Source organism: Erinaceus europaeus, chromosome 7 (genome assembly GCF_950295315.1).
Source record: "Erinaceus europaeus chromosome 7, mEriEur2.1, whole genome shotgun sequence".
NCBI classification, from domain to species: Eukaryota; Metazoa; Chordata; class Mammalia; order Eulipotyphla; family Erinaceidae; genus Erinaceus; species Erinaceus europaeus.
This window is the reverse complement of record NC_080168.1, coordinates 44,131,956-44,140,446: the sequence shown is the minus strand read 5'-3', so window position 1 is coordinate 44,140,446 and position 8,491 is coordinate 44,131,956. Positions and strand designations below refer to the sequence as shown.

General features: G+C 38.4%; 1 pseudogene; it reads right to left on the bottom strand.

Annotated features, from left to right (window-relative positions):
- Positions 1 to 687: 687 nt before the first annotated feature.
- On the bottom strand, positions 688 to 1,186 carry LOC103122425 (large ribosomal subunit protein eL42-like; annotated as a pseudogene).
- Positions 1,187 to 8,491: the final 7,305 nt, after the last annotated feature.

Below are 8,491 nucleotides of genomic sequence, written 5' to 3'. Positions count from 1 at the left end.
TATAGTGATTATGAGGTTTGGGGCACACAGAACTTTGAATGGGTACAGTGTTATGTACTCCAGTAATCTTATAATCTTGAAAAACCATTATAAATAACTGATAAAATAACATTTTTTAAAAACAAGTACATAGAAACCAGGTTAAGCACACCTGGGTAAGCACTCACATTATAGTGTGCAAGGACCCAGGTTCAAACCCCTGGTCCCCACCTGCAGGGAGAAAACTTCACAAGTGGTGAAGTAAGGTTGCAAGTATCTTTCTGTCTTTTTCCCTTTCTAGCTCCCCCCCCCTCTCAATTTCTCTCTGTCTCCACCCAATAATAAGTAAATTAAAAAAAATTTTAGGAGTTGGGCAGTAGCACAGCGGGTTAAGCGCATGTGGCACAAAGCGTAAGGACCAGCGTAAGGATCCCAGTTCAAGCCCCAGGCTCCCCTCCTGCAGGGGTTGTCGCTTCACAAGTGGTGAAGCAGGTCTGCAGGTGTCTGTCTTTCTCTCCCCCTCTGTCTTTCCCTCCTTTCTCCGTTTCTCTCTGTCCTATTCGGCAACAACAACATCAATAATAACCACAACAATGATTAAAAAAAACAACAAGGGCAACAAAAAGGGAAAATAAATAAATTAAATAAAAAATATTTTTTAAAAAGTACATACTTGAAATTTGTTTTCTTGTGCATACAAATATTTTATTTACACAGATAATTTTCCTATTTAAACATTTTCATCACAAAACTGGAATCCCAAAGCTCAGAACTGGATCACTTGGCCCTTTCTCTTCTTATCTCCTCCCAGTTCAAAATGCTTGCATCTCTTAATGGCCAGCATCCTCTTGGACCTGCAGTTGGGTTCAACACGTCCAAGCCTAAGCACAATCTTCTTTGTGGTTTTAGCCTTCTTCCAGAAAATTGCCTTTGTTTGCCCACCATAGCCACCCTGCTTGTAATCATATCACCTCTTTCCCTGGGCATACAGGAAATCTTTGCCCTTCTTATACTGGGTCACTTTGTGAGGCTGATGCTTTCCACACTTCTTGCAGATAGCTCTTCAGGTTTTAGGTACATTGACCATCTTTGTCTTGTCTACATGATGAAAATAGGCAACTGAGCAGCTGTGCAAGGACGCCCAGCATTCTGATCACTGTACAAAGCAGGTTCCTTTGAGACATAGTTTACTCTGGCTGAAATTGAGCCCACATTCCCGTCCATATTTAAAATTGTTAAGAGCATAGATTCTAAATGTTATCGCTACCAAAACAATGGTGATTATGTAACGTGATGGAGGTGTTAACTAACTTTATTATAGTAGTCAATGCACAATGTGTTAAAGATTACTTTTGTATACCTGAAATGTACAGAATTGTTATATGTCAGTTATGTCTCAATAAAACTAGAAAGAAAAAGCAGAGACAGGCTGTACTATTTCTTAAACTTATTCTAAAGAAGAGAAAACTAGAGGGTAGAAGTTGTGAAATTTTCTAGTATCAGACATGGAATCCTTACAAGTGCAAATCTCTGTGTAAGAAAACACTGGGTGATGTCTAGTCATTTCCAGCCTGAATATACCCAATTTCACCTCATCTCCCAAGCTAAGCAGGGTTGGCCTGATTAGTACTTGAATGGGAGAAACCACTGGATTTTTCAGGTTCATAGCTTAGTGTATAGAAAGAATGAAAAAATGAAGAATGAAAGAGAGAGAAAGAAATAAAGAAGTAAAAAGTAAAAGAAGGAAGGAAAGAAGAAAGTGAAATAAAAAGAAATAAAGAAATGAAGGAAGGAAGAAAAAGAAAAAAGAAAGGAGGAAGGGAGGGAGGGAGGGTGGGTGGAGAGAGGGAGAAAGGAAGACAGGAAAGGAGGGGTGATGGGAGGCAGAGGGGGAAGAGTAGGAGAGGGGAAAAGAATAAAATCACTGGATCTTATGCTAGAAAACTTTTGTTAGTTTGTTTTCTCAGAGCACTGCCCAGCTCTAGTTTATGGTTTCAGGGGATTGAGCCTGGGACCATTGTGCTCCAAGCTTGCAAGTCTATTTGCATAACCATTATGCCCTCACCCCAGCCATAGAAAGGACGTCTTTCTTTCTTTCTTTCTTTCTTTCTTTCTTTCTTTCTTTCTTTCTTTCTTTCTTCCTTCCTTCCTTCCTTCCTTCCTTTCTTTCTTTTTTAATTTCTTTATTGGGAAATAATGTTTTACATTCAACAGTAAGTACAATAATTTATATATGCATAACATTTCTTAGTTTTTCATGTAACAATACAACCCCCTCTAGGTCCTCTGAAGGACCTGTATTCTCCCCCCTACTCATCCCAGTCTTTTACTTTGGTGCAATAAGCCAATTCCAGTTCAGGTTCTAATTGTGTTTTCTCTTCTGCACTTGTTTTTCAGCTTCTGCCTGAGAGTGAGATCATCCCATATTCATCCTTCTGTTTCTGACTTATTTCACTTAACATGAATTTTCCAAGGTCCAATCCAAGATTGGCTGAAAACGGTGAAGTCACCATTTTTTTATAGCTGAGTGGTATTCTATTGTGTATATATATCACAACTTGCTCAGCCACTCATCTGTTTTTGGACACCTGGATTGCTTCCAGGTTTGGGCTACTACAAATTATGCTGCTAAGAACATATGTGTACACAGATCTTTGTGGATGGGTGTGTTTGGGTCCTTAGGATATATCCCCAGGAGAGGAATTGCAGGATCATAGGGTAGGTCCATTTCTACCCTTCTGAGAGTTTTCCATAGAGGTTGGACCAATTGACATTCCCACCAGCAGTGCAGCAGGGTTCCTTTGAGCCAACAATCTCTCCAGCATTTCTTCCTGCTACCTTTTTTTGAAGTATGACATTCTCACAGGAGTGAAAAGTTATCTTATTGTTGTCTTTATTTGCATTTCTTTGACAATCAAAGACTTAGAGCATTTTTTCATTTGTTTCTCAGCCTTTTGGATCTCTTCTGTGGTGAATATTCTGTCCAAGTCCTCCCCCCGTTTTTGGATGGGGTTATTTGTTTTCTTGTTGTTGACTTTGGCAAGCTCTTTATATATTCTGGTTATTAGTCTCTTATCTGATATATGGCATGTAAAGATCTTCTCCCATTCTGTGAGGGGTCTCTTGGTTTGGATAGTGGTTTCTTTTGCTGTGCAGAAACTTTTTAATTTGATGTAGTCCCATAGGAATATATTTGCCTTAGTCTTCTTTGTAAGTGGATTCGTTTCATTGAAGATGTCTTTAAAATTTATGCAGGAAAGAGATCTGTGAATATTTTCCTCTAAGTATCTGGTAGTTTCTGGTCTAACATCCAAGTCCTTGATCCACTTAGAATTTAGAAATATAGTGGTTCAGTTTCATTCTTCTGCATGTTTCAACCCATTTTTTTCCAATACCATTTGTTGAAGAGACTCTGCTTTCCCATTTAAAGTCTGGGCACCTGTCAAAGATTAGATGTTTTACTAGGTGTAGGGGCTTACTTCTAGGCTCTCAATTCTATTCCACTGGTCTGTGTGTCTATTCATGTTCCAGTACCAAGCATCTTTGATGACAACAGCCCTATAATACAATTTGAGATCTGGGAGTGTGATGCCTTCAGTTCTGTTCTTTCTTCTCAAGATTATTTTGGCAATTCTAGGTCTTTTCTGGTTCCAGATAAACATTTGTAGCATTTGTTCTATTCTAATAAATGTGGTTGAGATCTTGATGGGGATAACATTAAATGTATATATTGCTCTGGGCAGTATATTCATTTTGATGATGTTAATTCTTCTAACCATGAACATGGAATATCTTTCCACTTCTTTGTGTCTTTCAATTTCCTTGAGTAATGACTCAGAATTTTCAGTATACAAGTCTTTCACCTCTTTGGTTAGGTTTATTCCTAGATATTTTACTGTTTTGTTGCTATAGTAAAAGGAATTGATTTCTGGATTTCAAATTCTCCTAGCTTAATGTTTGCATAGAGTAATGCCACTGACTTTTGAATGTTAATTTTGTAGCCTGACACCTTACTGTATTGCCTGATGATTTCCAAAAGCTTCTTGCTGGATTCCTTAGGTTTTTCTACATATACTATCATGTCATCTGCAAATAGGGAGAGTTTGACTTCTTCTCTTCCAATCTGTATCCCTTCAATTCCTTGGTCCTGCCTGATTGCTATGGCAAGAACTTCCAACACTATGTTGAATAATAATGGTGATGGTGAGCAGCCCTGTCTAGTACCTGATCTGAGGGGAAATGCTTCCAGTTTTTCACCATTGCGTATGATGTTGGCTGGAGGTTTGCTATATATAGACTCCACTATCTTCAGGAATTTTCCATCTATTCCCATTTTTTGTAGTGTTTTGATCATAAAGGGGTGTTGTATTTTGTCAAAAGCTTTCTCTGCATCTATTGATATGACCATGTGGTTTTTGGTCTTGCTTTTATTGATGTGGTGGATCATGTTGATTGATTTACGTATGTTAAACCAATCTTGCATCCCTGGGATAAACCCCACTTGGTCATGGTGAACAATATTTTGAATATATTGCTGTATCCATTTGGCTAGAATTTTGTTCAATATTTTAGCATCTATGTTCATCAGAGATATTGGTCTGTAGTTTTCTTTTTTGGTTGTGTCCCTGTCTGCTTTTGGTATCAAAGTGATGTTGGCTTCATAGAAGCTGGAAGGGAGTATTCCGGTGTCCTCAGTCTTCTGGAAGACTTTTAAAAGTAGAGGTATTAGTTCTTCTTTGAAGGTTTTGTGCAATTCATTTGTAAAACCATCTGGTCCAGGACTTTTATTTTTGGGAAGATTTTTGATAACTGTTTCAATTTTATTAGCTGTGATAGGCCTGTTCATATTATCATATTATATAGTTCCTCTTTACTTAATTTTGGGAGTTCCTAGGTATCTAGGAAATCGTCCATTTCTTCCAGGTTCTGTAGCTTGGTAGCATATAGTTGTTCATGGAAGCCTCGCATGATATGTTGAATTTCTGTAGTGTCTGTTGTAATATCTCCTCTTTCATTTATGATCCAATTTATTTGGATCTTCTCCCTTTTTTGTTTTTTTGAGTATGGCTAAAGGTTTTGTTCACTCTTTTGAAGAACCAATATTTACTTTCATTGCTGTTTTGTATGGTCTTTTTATTTTCAATGTTATTTATTTCTGCCCTAACTTTAGTCATTTCTGTCCTTCTGGTTGCTTTAGAGTCCCTTTGTTTTTCTTCTTCTAGGTCTTTAAGATGTGCAATCAAGTTGCTTATTTATGCTTTTTCTTATTTCCTAATGTGTGCTTGTATGGCTATGAACTTCCCTCTTAGTACTGCCTTAGCTGTGTCACAAATATTTTGATAGCTTGTGTCTTCATTTTCATTGAACTCTTGAAACATTTTGATTTCCTCTTTTATTTCCTCTTTGACCCAGGAGTTAAGTAGTGTACTGTTGAGCTTTCACATTTTGGGACTATTACTAATCTTTTGTTCATTGTTAAGTATTAGTTTAATTCCACTGAGGTCTGAGAAGATGCTTGGGATGATTTCAATGCTCTTGAATTTGCTGATACTGCCTTTGTGGTTTAACATATGGTCTACCCTTGAGAATGACCCATGTGAACTTGAGTAGAATGTGTATTCCAGTTTCTTGGGATGAATTACTCTGAAAATGTCAAATAGTACTAGTTTATCTGTCTCCTCATTTAGCTCCCTCATTTCTTTATTGATTTTCTGCCTGGATGATCTGTCAAGTTGAGAGAATGGGGTGTTGAAGTCCCCTACTATGACTGTGTTGCTGTTAATATATTGCTGTAGCTCTTTCAGTAGATGTTTGGTGTATTTAGATGGCTTCTCATTGGGTGCATAGATGTTAATAATTGTTAAGTCCTCTTGATTAACGGATCCTCTGAGCATTAAGTACTGTCCATCCCTATCTTTTTTAATTTTATTTATTTTAAAGTTTATTATGTCAGATATGAGCATAGCTGTTCCAGCCCTTTTTGTAGGCCATTGGCTTGTATGATAGTTTTCCATCCTTGCACTTTGAGTCTGTGTTTGTCTTGTTGAGTTAGGTGGGTTTCCTGTAGACAGCATATTGTTGGATTGTGTTTTCTGATCCATCTTCCTACTCTTTGCCTTTTAGTAAGTGAATTAAGGTGAATTCAGGCCATTGACATTTATTGATATCAAAGATTGAAGATATTTTACCACCATTCTTGTAGAGTTTTAGAGTGTTCTGATATATGGCCTATTTATGGTGGTCTGACTGTTTATAGGAGACCTTTCAGAACTTCTTTCAAGGAAGGTTTGGTGATCGTTGATTCTTTCAACTGTTGCTTGTCTGAGAAGGTTTTTATGCCTCCATCTAGTCTGAATGACAGTCTACCAGGATATAGTAGTCTTGGTTGAAAGCTTTTCTCATTGAGCACTTGATAGATATCTTGCCATTCTCTCTGGCCTGTAGTGTTTGTGTGGAGAAGTATGCTGCTAATCGTGTAGGTTTTCCTCTGTAGGTGACTCTTTTTTTTTTCTCTTGCAGCCTTCTGGATCCTTTCTTTATCCTTATTCCTTTCCGTTTTAAATATGATGTGTCTTGGTGTCTTTAAGTCTGGGTTAATTTTGTTTGGGACCTTCTGGGCTTCTTGAACCTTTGTGTCTTTTACGTTGTCTAGACTAGGAAAGTTCTCATCAATTATGTCCTGAAGAATGCTTTCTTCCCCTCCCTCTCTTTCTTCCACTGGTAAGCCAATAATGCATATATTATTTCTTTTTGAAGTCATCCCATAGGTCTCTGTTGTTGTTTTCAGATGTTTCATCTATTTTGTTACCCTGTTCTGATACTATTTTAGCTTGCTCAGCTAGTTGTGTTCTTAGCTCAGCTATTTCAGCTTTCAGCTCTCTAATAACCTTAAGATAATCAATGGTTTCTTCCAGAATCTCATTTGTTGTTTCTGAATTTCTGATGACAATTCTTTCAAACTCTTTGCTCACTCCTGTGACTATTTCCTTAACTAGTGTTTGGATGTTGACCTCATTATTTTGTGCTTCACCCTTTGGGGAGGCTTTAGCTGGACTCTTGTCCTAGTTCATTTCTCCAATATTTCTTTTTGTTGGTTTAGCCATTTTATATAGTACATTATAAGGCATCTCTCTCAGTACTTTTCAAATTACTGATCACTCTTGCCTGGTTTAACTTGTGTCTAAGTAAGGTACTTAAAGGGTTCACATGTGGAATTGACAGTTGTTTCAATAGTATTTTAATCCCTGATTTGGAGCTCAGTGGCTTAAAAGCCTCTTTTGTGCTTTTTCTTCCCTGTAGGCTATGGGAGCCTGAGGACTTTTAAACTATAAGTAGGCTTCTTAGCTTAATCACTGACTTCTGACCAAGAGATAATGCAGGATGGGGCAGAGATAATCCAGTGGTTATGCAAAGAGACTTTCACAGCCCTACTGCTAGGCCACCGAATTATAGCTCTTCTCCTGAGTTTCCTTGTTAGTTCTCTGTCCCCTGGTGTCAGCACAGGGCCTCCCTGCCGCTGCTCCAGATTTTGAGGGCAGTAGCAATGGAGACTCACAGTTGCATTTGGTGAGTCTCAGGAGAGTCCTCTCCTCCCTTCAGCTGTCCCCTTGTTGGTGAAACAGACTGGAGGTGGTGTCTCAACTGGTAAAGTGCCGGACTGTTACCAGCCACTTAATCTCTCCCTAGGCTCCTCTTTGTCCATGAGCCACACTTGTTTGCACTCACCAGTGATTTGGTGGGTTCCTGAAGTCATTCTAGTCCTGTCTTGTTGTGGCCCCAGGTGGTCTCCCTTGGCATTCCTAGTTGACCCAGGAGAAGAGAGGAGAGGATTGGAGAGGAGAGAAACACAGCTGCTGCTGCTCCATAGCCCCACCTCCAGAATTCCCCAGAAAGGACTTCTGGCCTGATTTCTGCTCCTACTAATTCTCAGTTTGCATAGGCCAAGAGTCCTTGAAAATGATTGTAACAGCTAATATTTGTTGAGCATTTCATATGTACTTACATAGATTTCGTTATTCTTGTCTCACACCTTCTGCAGAGAATACTGTTCTTTTCCATTGACTTAGTAAAGAGAAAATAGGTAAGTAAGAAACTTGCTCAAGATGACTCCACGAGCTGTCAGGAGTTGAATTTGGTCAATCTTATTGCCAAGTCATGCTCTTAACCTGGTACAAGCTAGCCATGTCCAATGTACAAAAGGGTTGTGTTCTAATTTATTTGTTTGTTTAGAACTGGAAAACGTTTTCTCATAGAACCATAAAAATGACAGGACTTTCAGATCAACACACAAGGGCCTATTTGTACCTTGATGTTGTTCAAATGTGATTTATTTACTAGAGAAACTACAGGAACAAGATGTTTCAATGATGGCAAGGAAAACTATTAAAGCAATAATGAATGTTATTCTGTAAAGGGACTCCAAAATGACCAGAAGAGGTAAAGAATGAAAATATTTTTAGGGCGGGGGTAGATAGCATAGTGGTTATGCAAAGAGACTGCCATGCCTGAGGCT